At 44.4% G+C, this 26,756-nt stretch overlaps 1 pseudogene; it reads left to right on the top strand.

Moving 5' to 3' along the window:
* The first annotated feature begins 7,863 nt into the window (after positions 1-7,863).
* The window catches only part of LOC110334551, a 23,062-nt pseudogene continuing 4,169 nt past the window's right edge, over positions 7,864-26,756 (top strand).

Here is a 26,756-nt window from a genome sequence, read left to right as displayed (position 1 = left end):
CTACCTCTATATGTGACAGAGAAATCCTATCTAGACTACACAAAGGATGCAAAAAATAACAAGAAAGCAAACAACCCCACCAGTACAGGAAACAAAGGGTTTCCAAAAGATGCAACAGGAATGGCCGATAAGCCTGTGAGAAAGAGTTCAACATCACTAACCATCAGAGAAACGCAAATTAAAGCTGGGACGAAATTCCACCCCATCCCAGTCAGAAAGGCAGGACTGCAGCCATGTGGAAAACACCTCACAAATGCTGGAGAGGGCGTGCACAACAGGGAGCACATGTGGTTTACAAAAGCACTGATGGTGGATTTTAAAATTATCATAACTCACCATAGAAATCAGGATAGAGGCGCCTCAAAAAAAACCCTAAAAGTCAGTCTACCATATGACCCAGCTCTACCACTGGGGGTTTACCCAGAAGGCTCCAAGTCGACAGACCACAGACACTTCAAATCAGTGTTTACAGCAGAGCTGTTCACAACAGGTAAGTTTTGGAACCAACGTAGGTGTTGACAGTGGCAAATGTCTGTTCACCAATGATCAAAGTAACAATCCCACCCAAATCCAGCTTGCTTACACAATGAGCACAGTGGCCACATTGGACATGAAATTCTCATTCCAGCATGGATGACCACTTCCCCACAGAAGCTATGGCCTAGATGTACAGCTGAGTCCCATCTTCTCAAACACGTGTACCTGGAGAAGAACTACAGATGGGAGGTGGACAAGAAAGAGGAGCTGAGATCTTAACTGAGGAACTAATGACCCTTCTCCCTGCCACCTCCTTTTATGAAGACCGGACCTTGCAAAGAGTCATTTGAGAACAGTCACAGCTGTTCTGCTGGACAGCAAGAAGTTGCAGGACATTTGGTCACATGGTGAACCCTGAGATTGTGGTTTTACTGAAAACAAAAACAAAAACAAAAACCAAAAAAAAACCCTGTTTCTAGTTATATGGTGTGGCTCAGCCCTTAGCACACATCTTTATTCCCAAAACAACAAAGGTAAAGTTCATTTGTAGCAGGAAACCTCCCTGTTTGAAAGTGATGTCTAATTAAGTGCCAAACAAAGTGATGAATCAGAGAAAGATTTGACATAATAGGATATGCTCAACTCACACAAGAAGAGAGGAAAGGGAAGTTACTTAAGAGAGCAGTACAGAGAGAGAGGGAAAAAGGAAGGAGACAGTTTTACTGGGACAGTGATAAGACAGGTTGATGAGAGAAAACAGCTAGACACAGGTGAAGATAGAACAAGCCAGAGAATGAGAATGAGCTAGAAAATTAGAACAGGGGGCTGGAGAGATGGCTCAGTGGTTAAGAGTACTGACTGTTCTTCCTAAGATCCTGAGTTCAAATCCCAGCAACCACATGCTGGCTCACAACCATCCGCAATGAGATCTGATGCCCTCTTCTGGTATGTCTAAAAACAGCTAAGTGTACTTAAGTATAATAATAAATAANTCTTAATTTAAAAAAAAAAAAAAAAAGAAAAGAAAAGAAAATTAGAACAGATTGCCAGAATTAGTTTGAGGCCAAGCAGAGCAATTCAGTCATAAATTGAGAGAGTCAGATTGAATCAGTCAGCTTGGAGAGGAGGTTGAACTAGAACAGCTGAGTTGAACCATCCAGCCAGAGCTCAGAAAGAACTAGAAAGAATGGGCTTATTGGGCAGTAAGTCTCAGAGGCAAAAAGCATGCTAGGTCTAGATTAGATTGCAGGGAAGCTAGAAGCTTCCAGGATTAGGCCGAGGTTCGAAGATGGAGGCTGTAAGCCTCCCAGATAATGATTACATCAAGAGAATAGCAGTTACTTTACAGCAATGTCTGTTATGCTCTGAGGATGAGTCCGCAATAATGGTAACTGTAGTAATTTTCATAAAAGCTGCTTAAATCACATTACATTATTTGCCACCTCCTGTGCAGTAAGTTGTAAGATGAAGGAGGCATAACATTGGTTTTGCTGTTAATTTACTGTCCTTTGTCTTTCTTTCTTCCCACTCACTGTACTATTGTAGCAGGACCTAAAATGAGAAAGATCACAAATAACAAGAATCTGTGTTCCTATTGATGCCATAAGGATATTAGTATTTCTATACCATCTACATCAAAATGACTTTGCATTTTCCTACCAAGGCTGACCAGCTCAGCTCAGCTCAGAGTTAATGTCCATTGCATACCTACCATAGGCAGCGATCTGTGAGCTGCTTCCCACTAGTCTTACAGTTATATCAAGGGGAAAGAAGAAGCAGAAAAACAGGAAGTGTTAAATGGGATGAAGAACAGAAGTGTAGTGAAGAAGACAGAATAAGGGGAGGAAAAGCCATCACTAAGGACTTTCCAACAGTCATATGGAAATCCCCCACTGTAAATATTCCTGAAATATACACGGATAAGAAGCATTTAAATGGAGTTACCTTATAACAAGGGGGATTATACCTAAACTAAATACTACATGCTAGTCAATAAAATCCCAGCACCAGGAATGGGTTACCTTTTCTTGAGTTGATGACCGATGGGATCCCACAGATCCCCAGACATCAAAGGTCATCACCATCATTCTTGTCTATGCTTCAGAACCTGACAGTAAGATCCTACTGGTGAAGACACCACATACATGAATCATAAAACACGGAGAAACCACATGGGCACTGGTCTGGAAAGTCCTATTTGGTTATCAACCTCATCCAGCTACAAACAGTTTGAGCTACGAGAATAACTATCCTGGCAAAATACGCTCGTGGAAGTAAGCCTTGAATTCAATCAGAAAGTGCTCCATGAGATAGAACCCATACCTGGTACTGTTACTGGGACCGAGAAGCTGTGACTGGACAGGTTGTAGGCTCTAGGAAAGAACCATTTACTATTATTCTACTAAATGGACACATTATTAAAATATCTCCTAATGTCTTATTACTATACCCATAGATTAGTAAATCCCTCAAACTTCATGAGAGAAACTGGCTGTTTGCAGACAGCAAGCAACATGCAGAGTTTAGACTTCAAAGTTCTGAACCCTAAATGGAAGAACATCTGGATCACAGATCGGGGATCACTGAAGAAGAGAGTGAGGGGATTTTAGGGGCCAGGGGTGGTAGATGTTTTCTGGACACAAGGCAGTATATATAGGAAATCTGGGTGATTGTGACAATATGCACAAGGTATGCATAAGATCAAGTCAGACAGAATCTCAGCATGGAGGGGGGAAGGGAAGGGAGGCATGGAGTCCCACCCTTACCTGAGAAGCTGTCAACATTCGATAGTTGCTGGGCGAGGGAGAGTAAGCGTAAGTGTAAGACACCTGGTAGGCTGACCACACACACACACACACTGCAGGGCAGGTCTCCCATGCAAAAGGATCTGGAAAACACAAAATGGATTGGGTGAATATTTTAAAAAGCAAACAAAGTTAGAGTTGGGTGAGGAGAGAGGTGTGTGTGGATCTAGGAGCAGTTAGGGGAAGGTGAGGATGAACAAGATCAAAATGCACTAAGAATTTCTCCGAGAATTAATGTGTTATTTTAAAAATAGCCCTATGATAGACATACTACAATTTTCTCTGCCTTATACATGGAGCATAGGACTTAGATATTCTGCACAATGTCATACCCTTAATAGTAATGAAACTAGAATTATATCCTGGCAGTCTAGATACAGGGCCAACACTAATGGCCACGTCCGGTCCTTTCATCAAAAGTTGAAGCATGACAGCAGCACGGAGTTATCTTTCCACAGCAGCGTCAGCATTTTGAACTGGCTAGAAAAAAATATCAGGGGACAAGCAGTTTTATGGCTTGCTTTCCTTCAGTTGTGTGTGAGTGCATGTGCGTGTGTGTGAGTGAGTGCGTGTGAGTGTGTGTGTGTGTGTGTGTGTGTGTGTGTGTGTGTGTGTGTGAGTGCGCCTGCCTGCCTGTCTGCCTGTCTGTCTGTTACAATGGGACATTTCCAGTCTTTTGTTGCTATTGTTGTGCATTTTTGTTAGGCCTGGGACCTAAGGTTTTGCGCTTCTTGTTAGGTCTCTAACCCAGGACAAAAGGCTGAGGTGACTGCTTAACATATCAAAGCCAGCAGGGGTAGCAGGCTCTTGTCTCTCAGCCCCTACCTGTTACTGGAGGTGGCTGGCACACCCCACCCCCACCCCTAAACTTCTGTCCAGGTGCTGTGCTGCCCTTCCCCCAGCTCCCCTACCCATATAACCCAGCCCTTAACTCTTTGCCTAGCCTTTCTCCTCCTATCCTCTCTCCGTCACCCATCTTCTCACTCTGCCTGGCTCTGGGTCCTGTTTGTTCTGGACTCTTCTAAACAGATGTCCCTACCTTTGCCTCTCAATTTTATTGAGTATAAACATTCTCTTCCACCATCCATACCTAGGAGCAGTCACGTTTTTTTTGTTTGTTTGTTTGTTTGTTTGTTTTTGAACAGGGTTTCTCTGTGTAGCCCTGGCTGACCTGGAGCTTGCTCTGTAGACCAGGCTGGCCTCAAACTCAAATATCCACCTGCCTCTGCCTTCCGAGGGCTGGAATTAAAGGCGTGCGCTGCCACCACTGCCCAACATGTCCTTCCTTTCCCGTTTCTTTTTCTTTCAGGTCTCAACTTCAGCTTTGGCTAGAATTTACAGTGATCCTCCTGCCTCAGCTGCCTAGTTAGTGCTGGGATTGTAGTAAGGGCGACAGCAGCCAGCTGACTTTTTCATCCTTGTATGTAAATTTAACTATAAGTTCTGTCTCGTATCTCAGTGTATGGAGCTCTTATTGAAATACTGTCCAGTATTTGAGTAAAAGCACTACACAGTGTCAGCTTTAATTTTTTTCTCTTAATAGGATAAATTTCAATATACTTTGGAATTGCTATAAGCATTCTAGTTGGGTTTTTTAAAGAGTTATTAACTTTTATTTAAATTTTTATTTATTTTTTATTTTATATGTATGAGTGTTTTTGCTTACATGACCGTATATGCACTATGTGTGTGAAGTCTTGTGGGAGCCAAAAGAGTTTTGGATCCCCTGGAGTTCCTGAGGATCTGAGATGAAATGTGGGTGAGGAGAGCCAAACTCAGGTCCTATGCTCTGAACCACCAAACCATCCCTTCAGCCCCCAGTGCCCGCCTTCCTTTGTGACTTTTTTTTTTTTTGAGACAGGATCTTACTATATATCCCTGGCTAGCCTGAAACTCCCGGAGTAGACCAGGCTGGGCTCACACTCACAGAGCTCCACCTGCCTCTTTGAGCATACACTCCTGTGTACCCACAGTCTCTCTCTCTCTCTCTCTCTCTCTCTCTCTCTCTCTCTCTCTCTCTCTCTCTCTCTGTCTCTCACACACACACACACACACACACACACATACAGGTGCTGAGATTAAAGGTGTGTCTTACTGCCATGATGCGCCCTCCTTGTGACAGTTGGAGGGTCACTGTCGAGGAGTACTGCTTGCTGGCCAGAGTTTCCTAGAATCAGCATCACTGAGAAGGTTTCTCACTTCCTCAGGAGTGAGGATGCTAGCCTCCCAACAGTACACTTACATCTTCTCCTGTACTGGCTGGTTTTGTGTCAACTTGACACAGCTGGATTTATCACAGAGAAAGGAGCTTCAGTTGGGGAAATGCCTCCATGAGATCCAGCTGTAAGGCATCTTCTCAATTAGCAATCAAGGCAGGAGGTCCCCTTGTGGGTGGTGCCATCTCTGGGCTGGTAGTCTTGGGTTCTATAAGAGAGCAGGCTGAGCAAGCCAGGGGAGGCAAGCCCGTAAAGAACATCCCTCCATGGCTTCTGCATCAGCTCCTGCTTTCTGACCTGTTTGAGTTCCAGTCCTGACATCCTTTGGTGATCAAAAGCAGTATGGAAATGTAAGCCAAATAAACCCTTTCCTCCCCAACTTGCTTCTTGGTCATGATGTTTGTGCAGGAATAGAAATCCTGACTAAGACATCTCCCTAGAGTGGTGATTCTCAACCTGTAGGTCAACACCCCCCCCCGTGGGGGGCATTACATATCAGATATGCTGCATATCAGATGTTTACATTACAATCCATAACAGTAGCAAAATTACAGTTATGAAGTAGCAGCAGAGATAATTTCGTGGTTAGGGGTCTCCACAACATGAGGAACTGTGTTAAAGGGTCTCATTAGGAAGGTTGAGAACCACTGGTGTAGCTCTCAGTACTATCATTGCACAGATTTCACTTATACACATATTACATGTGCGCACACACACACATGCACACATACACATACATTTCAACCCCACAACATAGCATTTTGTTTGAACATAATTTTCCATGTAGAGCTTTACATATAAAAGTAAGTAAGTGCTGATTAAAAAATAATGATTTGGGTGTTTTGTTGTTGTTTTGAGAGAGGGTCTCTCTGTGTAGCCCTGGCTGTCCTGGAACTAACTCTGTAGACCAGGCTGGCCTTGGACTCAGAGATCCACCTGCCTCTGCCTCCCAAGTGCCAGGATTAAACCGCCCATACAAAATATTACTGTTTTTAAGATTTATTTTAAAATTATAATGGTAAACGTGCACATGTGTGTGTGTGCGCGTGTGTGTGTGTGTGTGTGTGTGTGAAGGTGCCTTCTGAGTCTAGAAGAGGGTATTGGAGCTGAAATTATAGGCAGTTGTGACCTATGTCTGCTTGATTGGATTGAGGTAGCATTTTGTTTAAATCACAAGGAAAAACAAAGATAGTCAAAAGAATTCAGTCTGTTCTGTTTCACGCTTAATAAAACATAAAAATGCCTATTAAAGAGGGCTCAAAGTGTTCTTTCAAAAGACAGAAAGCGAACGAAAACAAAACCCCCTTAAATTCCTTTGCCTTTATTTTGTCCTCTGGAAACAGCTGGCTCTTCCTCACTGTCAGTGGCTGCCAGAAAGCTTGCGTTTAAGTGACTGTGACTTGATTTCGCAAAGAGCGTCTATACCCTCCTGCATAGCTGCAAACCCATTTAAGTGTGAGGAGTTATTCTTTTCCCATAGATTTAGGAAAGATTGGGGTTAGGGGGTCACTGAAAATGACCATTAGTGCCCCAAGGTCATAAACTACTGTTGAATCGGCTCCCTTTCCTCTCAGAGAGTCCCTTGGACTCTGAGATCTGAGCAGAAGCTAAGAAAACTGTTAAATTACATTTTATTTAGTATGCAGCCAAGTACAAACTGTTTACATGTTTCATAACAGGATTTAAAATGTAATTCACAGTTGGATTTTAAGCATTTTTTTTCTTTTAATTACAAAAATTATACGTGCGTGGTTGTTTTGCTTGCATGTATGCCCATGTACCACGCACAAGCCTCGTGCCTATGGAGGTCTGAAGGGACATCAGAGCTGGACCTGGAGTTACAGATGGTTGTTATGATCCTGTGGGTGCTGGGAATCGATCCTGAGTCCTCCAGTTGAGGGGCCAGTAGTGCTGTTGAACCATCTCTCTAGCCTTATGCTTTTTTTTCTTCCACCTTTGGAGATTTAAAAAAAAAAAAAAGCACAAAAATATAGTATTTGACGTTGGCATTAAAACACGTGGGCAAAAGGTGTCCATTAGCAGTTGATTTAAAAGAAAAATCTAGCATGCTCATCTGGTTTTGAAAAGATCTGAGAAGTAGATTTCACTGATACTGCCCCTGACAAAGCAGCACCAGGGCTCACGGATTTGAAGACGGAGAATACACGGTATTGTTCCATGTGTTCTTCCCAGCCCCCAGCCTGACACTGCACGAGGTGGGGAGGAAGCGCTTGACATGTAATTCCCACTTAAACTGGCCGAGCTACGGGAGAGCTGCAGTCATCTGCTGCGGGTCTTTTATTGCGTGGCAAGTTTAGGATAACATTTTCAAAACAAACAACTTCAGACCTCTAAGTCCTCACGAGATGATACAATACATGGATCTCAAGTGCATCTGTGGGTTTCCCAGACGCCCGTGCGGGTAAGTCAGTCTGTTCTCAGAGTGTCACTTTCCATCCTCCCGACAAACAAAACACTTTTAGCAAACCTCATATTCAGATGGGGGCAGAGCTGTTGAACGCTTTCAGCTTTCTTGCTTTCTTGGCTCTTCTCTCCGTGAATTTGAGATCTTGGACACCAAGAACTCTAAGAGCAGGTGCGTCTCTTAGGTTTCCTTCTTCGGAGGCTTCTGCAGTCCTGCCTTTCCTTGTACTGTCGGGGTAGAGGGCAGAGGGGAGGAGAAACAAAGTTCTCACAAAAGAACTTGAGGAAGAGTTTGTTTTGGCTCTCAGAACAGCCTGGACAGCGCATCCTGTCAGGAAGTCCCTCAGCAGGATCGTGAGGCAGCTTGTCACTTACTTTGTTTTATGAAAAGAGGGCTGAACCTTGGGCTCACTTTCTCCTGTTTATTCTGTCCAGGACTCCTGGCCACCGGATGGTGGATGGTACGCTCTGCCTTCAGAATGGCTCTTCCCACTGTTCTGAAATGCCCTCCCTCATAGACACCTCAGGTGACTCTAAATCCAGTCAACTTGTCAAAGATCGTCAGAGAGTTTTGGTTGGTTGGTTTTTGTTTTGTTCTCTCTCTCTCTCTCTCTCTCTCTCTCTCTCTCTCTCTCTCTCTCTCTCTCTCTGTGCCAATGGAGACTGTACCCACTCAGCTATTCCATTAAGCAGCTGGAGTTTCATTCCACGGGGAAACTGGGCAGTAGTTAAAAATAGATGCCTCAGAGAATCCCAAGAAGGCCTAAGGACACTGGTGTTTGTATAGCAACCCCTGAGATACGTCGGTAGGTGGGGGCTGTTGGCCAGTTGGAAGCATGGGACCCGTGTTTGTTTGTTTGTTTTGTTTTGTTTTGTTTTTTTGTGTGTGAGGTTCTGAGGCTGGGACAGAATGGAGGGCAGAGGGAAACAGTCTTCAGGGCAGGCGGACACTGACCCTGGCAGTAGCCAGGGCACAGAGAAAGGCGGACTCTGTGAAGTCAGCTACTACCATCCACAATTGTGTAGGTGTATCACAAAATGTGTAGGGATCTGTATCAGCTCAAGACATCCCAAGATCAAGTTCTCAACACAAAGGAGGTTTATTTGCTACACAAGGTCAAAGGGCAGGGAATAAGAGACAAAAGCAGGAGATAGAGGATGAGGGAGAAGGGGAAGGGAGAGAGAAGTAGCGGAAAAGGGGTATTTATTTGTCCTGGGGAGGGGTAACACAGAGTAACACAAAGTACTGTCTCTGGATAGAGGAGACAGGTGTAGCCGTAGGTAAATGACAGTGTATAAAGGTCAAAGGGGGAAATGCCCACGTTAGGGTAAGGTGTTTAATTTTGATTGGGCAGGTTAATTAAGTGAGCCAAAAGGGGTCTTAGATTGCTGGACCTCAATACCTTGGTAGTCAGCCTCAGGAGGAGGAAGTGGTCAAATCAGGAAATAGACCTTGGTGGCTAGGCTAGCTCCAGGAAGGTCATCTGTATGGCAGAGGGGGTGGGGGAAAGGGCAGGGCCCCTGCCAGAGCCTTGTTTGCCATGGCCAGGATGGCTAGAGTTCTTCACCTCTGCCAGAGCCTTGTTTGCCATGCCAGGATGGCTAGAGTTCTTCACAATGTATTTTAGTTTCCTATTGTCATGATGCTTTCTCCTTTATATCGATTTGTACCCTGTATGGAGGCTCACAGTCTTCAGGGTCCAAGTTCAGTTCCTTCCAAGGCCGCATCACCCAATATTACTCATGGAGCCAGTATGTGAAGAGCGCACATCCTAAGATTTGATGTTTACTGTACTGGAAGGCCTCCATTATTCTTTTTTTTTTTTTTTTGCCAGTCTATAAAATCTTCAATGGAGTTTCCTTGCTCCCAACCATTTAATTATAAAACATCATGTTTATCATATAGAACCATATGTGTAGACGAGACCCCTTCCCTGCTTCCCCGCTCTTCTCTGTTCCTATGTGGCTATAACTATTCTTCTGGCTGCACATTTAATGACCGTGACCCTGGACATGGGACTCAATCCTTACTCGATCCTGTGTCGGGACAATTTTTACAGTCATGTTTCGAGCATGTATACACATCATTCACATATTTTAAGGACAGAGACTAACTACATATTGTTTTGTAAATGTTGAGTATTATTATATCTCTCTTTTACATATTTAAACACTCATGCCACTGGGGAGGTCAGCTCCGGAACTTTGGAAAATCCCACCAGACCCCTCCCCTCCTGGAAGAGAAAGGTCGTAAAACACATAGGGACCCTTCCCCTCTGGAAGGCAGAGGCTAATTACATTCCTCAGACCAGGGGTTGGGGACAACCATCAGCCACCTGCAGGTGGGGGAGACCCAGAGCCCACAGACACATTCTGCAGCTGTTGGCCATCTACAGACAAGGGAAGACCTTGTCACCTCATTCCCTAAAGACCAATCAGTTTAAAAGTCACATTCTGCCAGTCACATTGTGCCTAAATGCTACTGCTCTGAAAACTGTATAGAAACTCACTGAACGGGTGGCGGGGGATCATTCTGTCCTCTGTGTGCAGGGTGAACCCAGCATGCTGGAGCAATGAAATTCCTCTTGCTTTTGTATCGATACCCCGCTCTGATACCGGGCTCTGTGTTGTTCACTCGGGGGTCAGGGGGAGTAGGGGGTTAGAGTGGGGGGTCTCTGGTAAATTAAGGCTCCCCAGAGTCTTATACCACCTTTAATTTTTGCACAAGTTAGACTGCACAATGCCTGTACCTTTGTACTCTGTATGGAGGCTCACAGTCTTCAGGGTCCAAGTACAGTTCTTTCCAGTGTTGCATCATGCAATACTACACACGGACTCAGTATGTGACCACAGGACTCAGTATATGACCACATTAGACTGCACAATGCCCACACCTTTTCCATTTATATTTATACTATAGCCATTTATATTTATACTATAGCCGCCATTGCCTGACATTTTAGACTTCTGTTAACAAACTATTTTATAGCCTTACTATATTTATTATTTATGAGTCAATTAGCCTGATGCATAAGTGAATTGAAATCGGGACTTTTATATTACTTTTTTCTCCTACTAGATTGTTTTTAAGATTTATCTATTTATTATATGTAAGTACACTGTAGCTGTCTTTAGACACACCAGAAANGGGCATCAGATTTCATTACAGATGGTTGTGAGCCACCATGTAGTTGCTAGGAATTGAACTCAGGACCTCCTGAAGGGCAGTCAATGCTCTTGACCACTGAGCCATGTCTCCAGCCCTAGATTTTTTTTTTTAAGTGTTCAGAATTTAACATATGTTTGGAATCGGCTCATTCTTACTACAGTTGTGCATAAGCCTCTGATTCTGGAGCCTATGAATGCTCGAGTCCTGAGGTTGCTACTATGCTGTTTTCCCTAGGGGGAGACGTAACAACATTTACCCCTTTGCCAAAGGTCCCTCCAACAAACTGAGGTCTCCCGAAGTTAACTCTGGAGAAGCAGTGAGCTGAAGAACCGGGTCCCTTACAGAGCATGCGTGGGGTTATTTATGGGATGTGGGTACCCCTGATGGTGTGTAATTAGGACAGAACTGCATACAGCTGGTTGGGAAGAATGGCTGGATATTCAGGTGATGGTCCTACCACCCTCCCTGTGCCCTCCTTCTATTTAAGGAGCAGGCTCTTCGGTGGAGATCTTTTGGGTGGAGGCCCAGCAGGGCGGAGGATGGCAGCTGCGTGGCTGCCCTGCAACAATGGACAGAACCAACTTCTACTTTGTTTGCAAGGAACAGATCCAAAAGAACGAAGAATGGTGGAACGTGCTCCCTGCCCCGCAAGAATCTGTGCGTTCTTTGTAACTCCTTTAGAGCAGGGCAGGGCAGGATGTGTGGGGCACCAGGATCGAATTTCTGCTCCAGCCATGTTCCTGCATCCCAGCCAGCAGACAGGGAGGAAGACAGGTAGCAACATATACCAACATGTTCAGGAGCATATTCCTATATGTAGGCGTGGCAAATGTACACAACCAGCCGCAGTGTAACCATCTTAAGTGTGCGGCTTAGCATGTTCTCTGGACTTAAACTTGTTCACCTTGCTGTGCAAACATTACCAGCGTCATATCTTGAATCCTTTTTAATCCTCTTGTAATGGCTATTCCTGACTGTCAACTTGACTATATCTGCAATCCAGAATTGGAGGGCTCACCTGTGATCCAGATCTTGAGGCTGGAAGACACAAGTTTCTGACCTGGATCTTGGCATGGAGATCTTGAGGCATAGTGGCCATGAAAAGCTTAGGCCCAGGCAGAGTAAGTAGTGTACTCATTTAACCCCAGGAGACTGAGGCATGGAGATCTCTGAGTTCAAGGTCAGCCTGGGGCAAAGCAAGTCCCGGGTCCAGGTGTAGTGGCACACACCTTTAACCTGGGCCATACCTTCTGCTGGAGACCAACATAAGGACATTGGAAGAAGGAAGATTTACTCTCTCTCTTTTTCGCCTGCTTGTCTTGTGGGACTGAGCAACTGCTAGATCCTTGGACTTCCATTCACAGCTGCTGCTGACCATTGTTGGGAGTTGAACTACAGATTGTAAGTCATCAACAAACTCCCTTACTATATAGAGACTACCCACAAGTTCTGTGACTCTAGAGAACCCTGGCTAACACACCTCTCAAACAGAAACTCCGGTAAACAATTACTCTCTCTCCAGCCCCTCTACCTTCTGTTCTTGGGATCTGACTACTCTAAATCCATGAATCGAGTCCTGCCAACATTTGTCGATGGCTGGTCCTGTTCATGGTAGTTCATGAATATCATGACATCGGTGTTCAATTGACATCTAGGCCAGAATTCCCTTTGCCAGGCTGAATACTATTAACACACACACACACACACACACATACACACACTTTGCATGTACTTCCCCATGCACTTGCTGGTAGATGGTTGGGTTGCTTCTTTGCTTTTCGCTTATGTGAATAATGCTACAGTGAATATGAACATACAGATGCCCTTTGTTCCCCCAGAAGTTTCGTATTCTCACGTATAATGCACAAGGGAGGACATTTCTCCACTTCTTACCGATGCTCATTTTCTGGGTTGTTTTTGTTTGTTTGCTTAAAGAGTCTGGAAGGGCACCGCACGGTGGTTCTCATTTGTACATCCCTAACAGAGCATTTTGCCCTGTGCCCGTTCATCAGTACTAGTTCATATCCCTGGAAACATACCTGTCCATTCAATTCACTTGTGCATGGATTGAACTGTTCCGTAGAGTGGACTTTAACTCCTATCAGATGGACAACTTGTACTGTACTCTCTTTCCCTTTCTCTGGGTTATCTTTTCCTTCGATTGGTAATACCGTTTGATACACAGAAGGTTTTTCTCAATATAATCCAATAGTCTTTCACATGTCTACTTTGGCAAGACATCCTTCCACCGGTGTGTCCCAGCAAAACATCATTTGACATAACTAACTTTCCCAAGAAGCAAGAAATTTCCACTTCACAGGGATCCTGCCCAGCTCCTTGGGGTGGCTACCTCACAAGCTGTGTGGTTTAATGTCTTCTGTCTTCTGTGCTTGGAAGACAGTCCTCACCTTTTCTAGCCACTCTCAGCTCAACCATCACGTCACCTGGGAAGCCTTCCTTGCTCCTCCCCAGGGAATTAAACATGTTTTCTTTTGCTCCTCTGGGCCTTGCCACCCAAGGACTTTGTTACTCTTTGCCTGTTTGTATTTGTCTGTCTACTTTCCCATTCAAGCTTGAGCTCTCTGTGTGTAGGAAGTAGAGTTTAGTCACCTTTCCATCTGTAGGATTTAGCATGAAGCCTAGCACCTATGTAGCACCGATTAATTCATTGTGGGATACAGAAAGGCTTCTTGAGTGGGAGTGGTGGCGCACACCTTTAATCCCGGCGTACAGGAGGCAGAGGTGGAAGGATCTCTGTGAGTCTGAGAGGCCAGCCTGGTCAATATAGCCAGTTCTAGAACAGTCAGAGCTACATAGAAAGACCCCATCTCAAGACAAACAAACAAGAGAAAGATTATGTCAGAGGGAAAAGAAGAGAAACGAGGGGCTCTTGGATAACTCTAGTTATTAAAGGGCATAGTGAAGTATTGTTAAGGTAGACGATATACCATAAAGTTGAGTATTACAATCTTTGATTGTGGTCTAGTCATGAAAAAAATCAATCAATACTCCCTCTGACTAGCCCAGTGTCTAATTTACAACACGTGGTTAAGAAATGCTCTAAACAGCTGCTGCTTCTTTCGGAAAATAACAAACAGCAGATGACACAGGGCAGCAGGAGGGCCTGGAGGACCCAGGAGCCCAGGACTAGGAGGCTGCTGTGGCTTCCTTTGGTCTTAGGGACTGTGGTCATCGTGGTTGGGTCTCATAGAGGTAAAGCTAAAGATATAAAATAGAACCTTCTCACCAAGCTGGGCCTCCTGGTCAATGGCATGAAGATCAAATCCCAAAAGGAGGTCTACCTGTTTTCCCTGCCTGTCTTAGTATGAGTTTTACTGCTGTGAACAGACACCATGACTAAGGCAAGTCTTAAAAATGACATTTCATTGGGGTTGGCCTACAGGATCAGAGGTTCAGTCCATAACCATCAAAGGCAGAAACACGGCAGTGTTCAGGCAGGCATGGTACAGGAGGAGCTGAGAGTGTCTACATCTTCATCTGAAGGCTGCTAGCAGGATACAGGCAGCTAGGATGAGGGTCTTAAAGCCCACACCCATAGTGACACACGTACTCCAACAGGGCCACAACTTCTAATAGTGCCACTCTCTGGGCCCAGCATATACAAACCATCACACTGCCTGTTAAGGAGGCTGAGATTATTGACTTTCTCCTGGGCACATCCCTAAGGGAGGAGGTTCTAAAGATCCTACCAGTACAGAAGCAGACTGCAGCTGGCCAGCGTACCAGGCTCAAGGCTTTCGTCGCTACTGGGAACTACAAAGGTCATACTGGTCTTGGTGCTAAGAGCTCTGAGGAGGTAGCCACTGCCATCAGAGGGGCCATCATCTTGGCCAAGCTTTCCATCGTCCCCATGTGGAGAGGCTACTGGAAGGATAAGATTGCCAAGCCCTACAATGTTCCCGGCAAGGTGATAGGCCACTGTGGCTCTGTGTTGGTGCATCTCATCCCTGCCTGCAGAGGCACCTCTGCTCTTGTGCCAAAGAAGCTACTGATGATGGCTGGTATTGATGACTGCATGCGTTAGCCAGGGGATGCACTGCCACCCTGGACAGCTTTGCCAAGGCCATTTCTAAACCTACAGCTACTTGACCCCCGACCTCTGGAAAGACACTGTGTTCACCAAGTCTCCTCATCGGGAATTTATTGACCATCTTGTGAAAAACCCATACAAAGGACCCAGCTCCAGCTGTGGCTACCACATAAGGGTTTTTATACAAGAAAAATAAAGTGAATTATCACAGAGAAAGGAGCTTCAGTTGGGGAAGTGCCTCCATGAGATCCAGCTGTGGGGCATTTTCTCAGTTACTGATCAAGTGGGGAGGGCCCCTTGTGGGTGGTGTCATCCCTGGGCTGGTAGTCTTGGGTTCTATAAGAGAGCAGGCTGAGCAAGCCAGGGGAAGCAAGCCAGTAAGAAACATCCCTCCATGGCCTCTGCATCAGCTCCTGCTTCCTGATCTGCTTGAGTTCCAATCCTGACTTCCTTTGGTGATGAACAGCAATGTGGAAATGTAAGCCGAATAAACCCCTTTCCTCCCCAACCTGCTTCTTGGTCGTGATGTTTGTGCAGGAATAGAAACCCTGACTAAGATATGAATTAAGTCTGTGGGGAAAAAAAATGTGCTAAACAAAGGATTTCATTTACTATAGAATAAGGAAAAGACAGGGGTAGAGTATGTTAGGGAGGATTTCCTTGTAAGGATCAACATCAAGGGGACAAACATGAAGTTAGGAATGTTAGAGAAAGTTAGAGAAACAAACAAAGAACAATGAGGGAATAAATGTCGGAGGCAATAAGGAAAGGCAAATGAAGACAGAGCGTCCTATAAACAGTAGGGCCACCTGGTGGGCAGGGCGACTCAGGGAGAAGCCTCTGTGGTTCCTGCCTGAGCTGATGAAGGCCTAGGTGTCCTCAAATGGGATAGAGTTCTATGGAAGACAGACAAATTAGTGAATAATTCCGTAAAGAATTATGGCATTAGGGAAAGGAAAGGTATAACCCTCAAAGAAATGACTAGGTTAAACAAGTCCAGAAAGGGATCTGACTTCACATTAAAATGAAGCATTTGACTTTTTCAGTGGTTTTATAAAAAAAAAAAAAAAATCAACATAGAGTTAGGAGGCATCATGACCACGTTAGAAACCAAATTAAGATAAGCACATTCTTTTACAAACTCTGTCATTGTCGTTGGCTGCAACCTAGAAAGATGGTCATGGTTTTCCCTGATAACCTTTGTCCTAATTACAAAATAGCGGTTAATGGGGAACCAAAAAGAAACCCACATAAAGTTAAAAAAAAATCCACAATAAAAAGATAATGACCGAGGGGTCCCCAATAGAGGAGTTAGAGAAAGGACTGAAGGAGTTGAAGGGGTTTGCAACCCCATAGGAAGAACAACAACATCAAGCAACCAGCCCCCCTGCAGCTCTCAGAGACTAAACCACCAACCAAAGAGTATACATGGCTCCAGCTGCATATGTAGCAGAGGATGGCCTTGTCATGCATCAGTGGGAGGAGAGGCCCTTGGTCATATGAAGGCCCGATAGATGCCCCAATGTGGGGGAATCAAGGTCGGGGAGGTGGGAGTGGGTGGGTGAATGGAGAAAAACCCTCATAGAATCAGGGGGAGGGAGAATATGATAGCAGGTTTCCAAGAGGGAGGGAAAGCAGGGAAGGGGATTAAATAAAGAAAATATTCAATTAAAAAAAAAAGAAAGTAAAAAGATAATGACCAACACACCTTTGGGGGTATTTCCATATGCTGATGCTGTTGTATTGTAGATATTGTTGTTTTTCAATTAGAGGTCATTTCTTACTGTCATTCACCTCCGATTTTAAAATGTGGTTTAAATATGGAGAGCGCAGTATTTGTTCCAAAAACATTAAAGCAGCTCAGAAATATATGAATTTACCTAAATCTTCCAATCCTAACCCTACATCAGTTCTATCTCTGTCTTCTATAGGATCTGTTCTTAATAGTTTTTAGCATATTTTTAGTGCATGCTTCCACTCATACCTATTTTTAATTTACAGAATACTACTTATGTGTGTGTTCATCCTCTCTCTCTATGTAATCTATGAACCTGTGGTTGCTGGGAATTGAGCTCAGGACCTCTGGAAGAGCAGTCGGTGCTCTTAACCTCTGAGCCATCTCTCCAACCCATTTTCATTTTTTTTGCACCAGACAACACTGTTGTAAAGAACAGCTTTGTCTTATTCCTGAGATTTTTGGCAATGCATTTTATGTTACACATTAAATGTACTTGCCTAGATAGTATGTTTTGTCATGGTAGAGGGGACTCTGTCCCTAGTTTATTGAGATCTTTTTCTTTATCTATACATAATGCAAAGTTCTAGAAAAAGCTCTAGAAAATCAAGTTGATATTACTTTCTAACCTAGTAATGTGATAAATCTTATTTATGTGATAATGACTAGTCCTCACTGCTTGCCTGGTTAAGCCTTCTTGGGCAATTCGTCTTTTAAGAATAAACCATTGAATTCCATTTGCATATCTTTTATTTAGGATTTTATTTCTGTATTCCTTCGTTGGTATTTTTAACCTGACTAGGAACTGTTTCCTGGATGTTTAAAAGACTGTGTCATTGCGAATATCAGGGGCTTGAAAATAGACACACACCCAGTGGCCTAGGAATCTGGGATGACTTCCATACAGCAACCGTAATGTGCAACTGTTTTAGTCCTCAATAAAAATAGGAAAGACGAGTCCCCACCCCTCCTGTCCTGAGTTATTCTACTGCTTCCTCGGCCTCCAGCTGGGAAGCTGGAAGCTGGAGAAAGCCTGATCAGCACTGGTGCCCTTGCATTCAATCCAAGAGCCTGGACCAGTGCGTCTCAGCCCTACTAATGCTGTGACCCTTTAATGTAGTTCCTCGTGTTGTGATGACCCCAACCAGAAAATGATTTTCCTTGCTCCTTCATAACTGTAAACTTGGTACTGTTATGAATCACAATGTAAATATCTGACATCAGATGGTCTCAGGTGACTCCAATGTAAGGGGTGTTTGATCCCCCAAGGCATGGCTGAGAACCCCTGGCCTAGACCCTTTCAGGAAAGCTCTTTGCTCTTTCTTTAAAGTGACTGGGTACAAGTCACTTTGACTTTTCGAAGAGAAGCAGGAAATAAACGAGTTAGACTTAAATTAATACCTGGGCTTAGGATATTCCTGTGGGTAAAGTGCTTGCTGTTTCAGCACGAGGACCCGAATCTATAGCCTCAGTTTTCATGTACAAACATGGGTGCTGCACCATGCACCTGTACCCCAAGGCCTGGGGAGGTAGAAGCAGCAAGGTCCCTAGGAATCGCTGGCCGACTGGTCTGGTGGTCACTGAACTCCAGGTTGAGCAGGAGAGGATCTCTCAAAAGATAAGGTTGAGAGTGATTCAGCAAGACACCCAACACCAACAAATGATTTCATGTGTGACACAAACACACACACACACACACACACACAAACACACACACACAAACATACATACACACACACAAACACACACACAAATACACACACACAAACACACAAACACATACACACATACACACACACAAACACACATACATACACAGCATCCAATTCATTTGAATATCTTATATTGTGGATACCTTTTTTTAAAAATAGAAAGCTTTAAGATGATTCTTTTTGGTACTTTAAGTTTTAAAATTAACTGGTCAGTAGTGGCACACGCCTTTAATCCCAGAACTCAGGCTGTCTACAGAGCAAGTTCTAGAACTGCCACGACGACACTGAGAAACCCAGTCTCAAAAACCAACCAACCAACCAACCAACCAGCCAACCAAACAAAACAGCCCCCCCAAACAAACAAACAAAATAATCAAAATAATTAACGTGAAGGTATGTTCTTTCTAACATTAGCCTATCCTGTATCCTATTATCAACCCCATGAGGAAGCTTGGAGGTTGGTTCTTCCCAGTCAAACCTTGAGATGTCTCCAGCATAGAGAACACCTTCACTGTTGTGTATTAACCCTCTGGGTCAGAAGACCCAGCCAAGATGTGCTCATATTCCTGACCACAGAAACTGGTGTTAAGCCACTCTGTTTGGGGATAATTTGCTGTGCAACTGTAGATGATAATAACAAGTATGACAGAGTTAAGTCTGTATATATGCTCTGGAACTAGATGGCCTGAGTTTGAATGCATGTCATTCATCAGCTATTTGGCTTCATATAAATGACAGGAGATTGCCTAGTTGAAGTACACACTTCTAAATCCCAGAAATCTGAAGGCAGAGGCAGGCTGATCTCTGAGTTCTAGGCTAGCCAGGGCTACATTCTAAGAACCAGTGTAAAGGAATTTAAATTACAGATCCTTCTTAGTTTATGATGGGCTAAGATTCAATCAATCCATTGCAAGTTAAAAACCTCCCAAATAAAATGTACATAATATAACTAATCCACTGAGCCTGATAGCTGAGCAATGTCAGCACACCATGGGGTGTCTATTGCTTGCGTTCAATATTGCACAGATGATTGACAGCTCACATCTATCATCCAGGACACTAGCATCCACCTGTGCAGGAGAAGATCAAAATTCAAAATTCATGGCTTCTACTGCATTACTACGGCTTTCGAACCATCCTAAGTCAACCTATTCTGAGTCAAGGACTGCTTGTACTCGCCTTCTGTGGATAACGAGGATAAAGTAGTAGTCAAATGAATTAACGTGCAGAACAGCCCTGCACATAAGCACAGGTAACCTCTTGGCTGCCGTTCCTATTTTATTCAGAGGCAGCCAGTGTAGATTCCCTGGCCCATCAGTCTTCAGCTCTGGGTTCCTCTTGGCTTTTGCCAAGCAAGAGTGCTTCCTAACGGAGGTCAAAAGTACATCCAGCCCTGTGCTGAAGTGAGAGGCAGATGACGCTGAGGTCTACACTGTAACTCGAGAAGAAGAGATGTCCCATCCGCCGGTGTAGATCTCTAAAACAGAAGTGAAGTCCCTGCCTCCTCGTCCCCGTCCTCAATACTCCATGACCCATTCACGGATTACAGCGTCCACTCTCACAGCTCTTATGTGACAAGGTCAGTCACCTGTAGACACTGAGTCAAACAGAATCCAGAGTTTCCAAGAAGCTGGGTAGGGGCAGAGCCTAAAGAAATAACTTCCCTGAGCATCCTGTCTTGAATTAATTTAAGACCAAAGAGGTTGTTGGGGTGGGGGATGGGGAGATGATGTGCAGTTGACCTCAAAATGACAATAGTTCATTTGTGTGGCACCTCAGAGTTTACCAAATGTTTTCACACACACGGTGTTTTACTAGATAGTCCCAGGGCTGAGGGGGGAGAGGCTAGTGCAGACTCAGAGATGTTAGCTCACTCTCTCAATGTGAGCCAGTCACCAAGTGTCAGAGATGTTAGCTCACTCTCGATGTGAGCCAGTCACCAAGTGGGATGAGATCCACAGTGTTTTCCGGATCCGTGTTCTATAGGCCATTTGATCTGCTACAGGTGTTGGGTTATGTTTATCTATTTCTGTGTCATTTAAGTTATGACTGTGTGGGCCCTACTATCCCCAGGATGTAGGTACACCGTGTATAAGCACGGCCTAGCTTGTAAGTGAGTGTGGATTTTGAATTTCAGGTCCCAAGTATGTTAACTTTATTTATATAAAATGTAATTTCTCTATTTCCTGCTCAGCAGCTATTTTATGAAAAAAAAATTGAGTTCCCTACAATCCTTTGCTAAAAATTGAATGTGTAAGTTTACATGAACATTCAAAATGATGATTCCCTATGAAAACCAGCTGCCACTACCCGCTAATGACATTTTACAATATTTTACGGTATAGCGCTGGAGGTGACTTTCTTATAGAAATGCCATTTAGTATAATAAGAAATAATGGCCCCAGAGTGTATATTTAAAAACAAAATAAAACAAAACTGTAGCCCTCATATAATATTGTAAAATGAGGGTTTTTATTTAACCTTAAACATCTTTTAGAAGGAAATAGAATATATGTCAGCAAACTTTATTTCATGTATGTTTTCTCAATTTTATATAATTTATAATATATAAGTATAATATCTATAATACTTATAGATAATAAAATAATAGATGCTATATTGATATTACACATAATATTTTATAGTATTATATATGATATTTTTAATATGTTATACATCAGTGTATGTAGGACCCAGAGGTTTCCTTCTGAACCTCACTTCAGAAAAAGGTCATAAACGACCACGTTTATGGAAATTTTACCTCCTTTACCACCCAGGGTTTTCACAATGGACACCTTTCCCTGGGGCTCCAGTGTAGTATGTTCTGGAATGGGCTTGGGATTGCAGGCCTTTCTGTGACTCACCTCATCATCTGTGTCAGGATCATGCACTCTGAGGATACAGTTCTAAGAAGGGTTACAGTGTGCATTCGTCAAACAACTGCGTCCTGGCCCCTCTGAGGAGACACAGTAAGCAGGTGGGCCAAGGCAAAGCTCCCTGGTGGTGTGGCCATTATCTTTTATCGCAATAACCAAAGCCCTAACAAAATGTATACAGGAAGATGATGTTAGTTCATAGCATAATGGTAGGAAAGGCTTGGCCACTGGGGCTCAGGCCTTGGTTTGGGAACTTGTGTCATGTCATATCAGAATAGGAAGCTAAGAGCCACTTGAGTTAGAACCCAAGCACACCTCCATTGACCTACAGTTTCCACAACTTCCCCAGTCAGTATGGGTCTTAGTTAGGGCTTTACTGCTGTGAACAGACACCATGAAGAAGGCAACTCTTAAAAGAACAACATTCCAGCACTTGGGAGGCAGAGGCAGGCAGATTTCTGAGTTCAAGGCCAGCCTGGTCTACAAAGTGAGTTCCAGGACAGCCAGGGCTATATAGAGAAACCCTGTCTCGAAAAACCAAAAAAAGAAAAAAGAAAAGAAAAGAACAACATTTAATTGGGACTGGCTTACAGGTTCAGAGGTTCAGTCCATTATCATCAAGGCAGACAGCGTGGCAGCATCCAGGCAGGCATGGTGCAGGAGGAGCTGAGAGTTCTACATCTTCATCTGAGGGCTACTAGCAGAATACTTGCTTGTAGGAAGCCGGGACTGGGGTCTTAAAGCCACGCCCAGTGACACACCCACTCCAACAAGGCCACACCTCCTAATAGTGCCCACTTCCTGGCCCAAGCATATACAAACCAATCACAGTATGCATTAGCAGCTAGGGACCAAGGGTTCAAACACATACACCTGTGGGGGACACGTCACACTCCTCCCGTAGCCTCTGTAGCCTCATGACCACTTCATAATGTCATAATGTGTTCAGTCTACTTGACAAGTCCTGATTGTCTGAAGTCTGTATGTCCCAGCTTCCTGCATCACAACTGCAGTGGCTTGAGTGTACCTTTGTCCTATTGAGGGAAGACATCTGCATGGGTGGTGGCTTCCACCAGGGAACCCCTGAGGCAGCAGTCCAGGTTCAGCCTACCCTTTCAAAGGAATTTATGTGTTTGCGATCTGATCCTTTCATAGTTGAAATCTTGCCTCCCAGTATAAGGTACCTGGTTTCTTTTTGTGATACACCTCTTTAATTGTATTTTCAGTGATAAGAATCTCTTTAATGGTTACAGTCAAACCCAGCCTATTCATTTGCAATTTTAGCACCGTTCACCCTTCCTTCCTTCCCAAACTGAAGGCCACACCTCCTTCTTCCACATCTTCCTGTGTTGGATTTTTATTATCATGCTCACTAAACACAGGGAGTAACAACAAAGTCACATTCTTAATGCTATGCTGTCTTTAACTTACTCCACTAGACAACTTGGTTCATTACAATTTGTCCTAACTTAGATTGTCAGGGCATGAGCAGAGTGCCCTACAGACTCCCTGCTAGCATACTGTACTAATGACTGCGGTCCAGTTCCTGGTAACAGTGCTCATTCACCTCTGAAGTCCTGTGAGCACAGCCTTATTCACCTTTTTTCTTTTTGGCCACTCTTGTATTCCACACTTCCACCAGAATGGCCATCATAAGCAAGGAGGTAGATGTGCTTAGTCAGCACGGTTAGTATAACAAAAGATAAATTTTTTTATACCAAGGTTCACATTCTAAATCCCTAACTATGGTCCAGAGCCTATCTCCCTGAGGTTGCTCACCTGTGCTATGTATCTGACTGAAGGTCAGGCCCAGTAGTCTCTAAGGGGAGTCTCTGATTTGAGGGTCAGGAAGCTGGGGGAGACTGTCCGGCCGTGGGGCAGATCAAGGTGGCGTCTCTCCAGATGTGCAGAGCAGAGCGATGCTCTTGGTCTGTGCTTGTATACTGTGCAGTGGGTGTCATGGGGTTCTAGGATTGTGTCTGGTTATCTTGAGTGAGTGATGTCACTGAGTTCTGCTTATCAGGGGCAGCCGTGGGTGGGGTGAGGATCCTGACTATGCTATTTTTGTATTTTCAAAAGGCAGTAAAAAAATACTATGCTCATTACAGCAGCCCATTAAGGTCTCTTTATAACATTCTAGGATTTCTATAGCCCACAACTCCTCCCCTATCTAAATTATTCTTACACACTAGTTCTGTGAACCACGTGTGTGGTAGGGCTCATCTCAGCCACGGACTCACTTTTTAACATATGTTTCCTATATTCCTTCCTTTTCTCGACGCTGTAACCAAATCCCTGAAGCTGCAGCTCAAGGAAGGAAGGGTTCATTTGGCTCATGGTTTGAGGGGACCGTGGGAGGAAAAGTACGGTGGTACATAGTAGCTCCAGGGTGGGGGAGTTGTACAGTGGGGACATCTTACTTCTTCATGTGTCAGTGCGACAGGAGGCAGGAAGTGAGTCCAGCTGGAAGTACCACAGAAGCCTGGCACCCAGAGATCTTCTTCCAGAGGAGCTTCACCAAACACCACCCACTGGGGCTAGTGTTTAAACTCAGCGGAATATTTCACATTCAAACCACCACCAGTGGAGAGTGCTATAGAAAGATGTGTGTGTGTGTGTGTGTGTGTGTGTGTGTGTGCGCGCGCGCGCGCGTGCACACTTGTGTGCGCGTGCATGTGTGTTTATGTGTGAGGAGAGTACATGTGTGTCCAGGTCTGTGTGTGTATGATGATGGTAGCTGTCTTAGTTAGGGTCTTACTACCGTGAACAGACATCACCAGGACAACATTTAATTGGGGATGGCTTACAGGTTCAGAGGTTCAGTCTATTATCATCCAAGCAGGTACGGTACAGGCAGAGTTTAGAGTTCTATATCTTCATCTGAAGGCTGCTAGCAGAAGACTCTTAAAGCCCGCACTCACAGTAACACACCCACTCCAACGGGCCACACCCATCCCGCCAAGGCCACACCCACTCCAACAAGGCCACACCCACTCTAATAAGGCCACACCTCTTAATAGTGCCACTCCCTAGGCTGAGCATATACAAACCACCACAGTAGCAAACTCAAACCCTGATCTGGATTTTATTTTAGCAAGCTAGCTAAGGTCAAGCTTTGTTACCTTTGTCCTGGCTATAGATACATTGTAACCAGCTGCTTCAAGCTCCTACCTCCTGAACCCCACCCCACCCCTGCTCTCCCACCTCCCCCTTTCTTCCACCCCATCCACTCTCCTACCCCCAACCTCTCCCTCTCCTTGCCTTCTGTCCCTCCTCTCCCCCCTCTTCTACCCCACCTGCTCCCCCTGCTCTTCTCACCCCCTCTACCACTACCCCTCCCACCAGGATGGTTAGTATTTAAAAAACTGTGCACCAAAATAGACTTTTCCTCAAGTCACTCTTGTCAGAGTTTTTTTTATTTTTATATTTATTTATTTATTTATGTCTTAGTCAGGGTTTCTATTCCTGCACAAACATCATGACCAAGAAACAAGTTGGGGAGGAAAGGGTTTATTCCGCTTACATTTCCATACTGCTGTAGATCACCCAAGGATGCAGGACTGGAACTCAAACAGGTCAGAAAGCAGGAGCTGATGCAGAGGCCATGGAGGGATGTTCTTTACTGGCTTGCTTCCCCTGGCTTNACTACCAGCCCAGAGATGGCACCACCCACAAGGGAACCTCCCCCCTTGATCACTAATTGAGAAAATGCCTTACAGCTGGATCTCATGGAGGCATTTTCCCAACTGAAGCTCCTTTCTCTGTGATAACTCCAGCTGTGTCAAGTTGACACAAAGCTATCCAGTACAATTTATTTAGGTTATTTTTATTTTTATCACAGCAACAGAAAAACAACCAAGATGTTGTGGCGGTGCATTCCTAAAATCCTGGCACTTGGAAGGTGGAGGCAGAATGAGGTTCAAGATCATTTTATACTGTATGTTGGGTTTGAGTGCATGAGTTCCTGTTTTAAAGCACATTAGGCTAGCAGAAAGACTTCAAGTTCCCAGCCTGGCTAATGGAGATGACTGAAACATAATTCCCAAGATTTTGAAATTGACATCTAATTTTGAGTACTTTGGGCATTGGGTAGAAATTCAAAGTAGAAATAAATGGTCTGTTCTTTTTTCCCATCTTGGTCAATATTCTTCTAAGACATTTTTGCCTCCTAATGCTTGTCCTAATGTGCACAAGCTGGCCACCGCTCCAGCCAACTTCAGCTTTTCCAACATATCCCTATTCCACGAACATTTTCTTTTGCAGTAAGTATGTAAATGTGATGCTGAGGGTTGAGAATGTAGCTCTGTAGGGGGGTGGTTCGGATGCTTTGATTCTGTGAACGATGAAGGTCCTGTTCTCCAATTGGTTCTTGACTGATCCATAAAGATGCTAGTTGCCAATGGCTGGGCAGAAGAGGCGGGACTTTCAGGTTCCTGCAGGCAGGCTAGGAGATGCAGGAGGAGCAAAGGAGCAGGGGGAGAGAGGACCATCAGCCACGTGAGATCTCGGGTGAAGTGGCCATTGGCCACTTCCCCGACTGGGCCTGGGGTAGCAGGCAGGAGATTAGAAACACAGCTAAGCTAAATGCAGATTTAGTGTGTGGAGCAAGGAGAAGGTAATCGGGCAACTAAGTTGAGGGCAGATACAGAGATGTTGAGCAGGGAGTGAAGGTAAGGTCTTAGAAGTACCCAATCACTGAGCTAAAAGCATATTAAAATGAGCAAGTGTGTGTGTGTGTGTGTGTGTGTGTGTGTGTGTGAGTGTGTGTGAGTGTGTGTGTTTCATCTGCGAATCCAAGGGAACCTGGGCAAGGACTGATAGCATGGTCTGCTTGGAGCTTAAGGCGGGGTAATAGGAACTACATGCTACATGCTACATGCTACAAAGCTCAACGGTAGAATAGGGCCACCGGAATGTGAGAGGCCCTGGGTTCAGTCTCCAACAAAGAAAAAGAAAATGCTGCTTTGATTCAGGATGAAGGGGGTGAAGTGTCTTCTCTCAGACATCTATTGGTAACATGCTGGCTCCCATCAACTTACTGTTTAGGCATAACTTCTTTCAAAATGATCATTCTAGCTTTGAAACTGGAATAGTTATTTTTTTTTATGGATACCATAAGAAATGGTATTTTTTAAAAAAATTTATTCATTTATTATATATAAGTACACTGTAGCTGTCTTTAGAAACCACAGAACAGGGCGTCAGATCTCATTATGGATGGTTGTGAACCACCATGTGGTTGCTGGGATTTGAACTCAGGACCTTTGGAAGAGCAGTCAGTGCTCTTAACTG

Source organism: Mus pahari, chromosome 17 (genome assembly GCF_900095145.1).
Source record: "Mus pahari chromosome 17, PAHARI_EIJ_v1.1, whole genome shotgun sequence".
Classification (NCBI taxonomy): domain Eukaryota; kingdom Metazoa; phylum Chordata; class Mammalia; order Rodentia; family Muridae; genus Mus; species Mus pahari.
The sequence above is the reverse complement of the archived record's forward strand: the minus strand, read 5'-3'. Positions and strand labels throughout refer to the sequence as shown.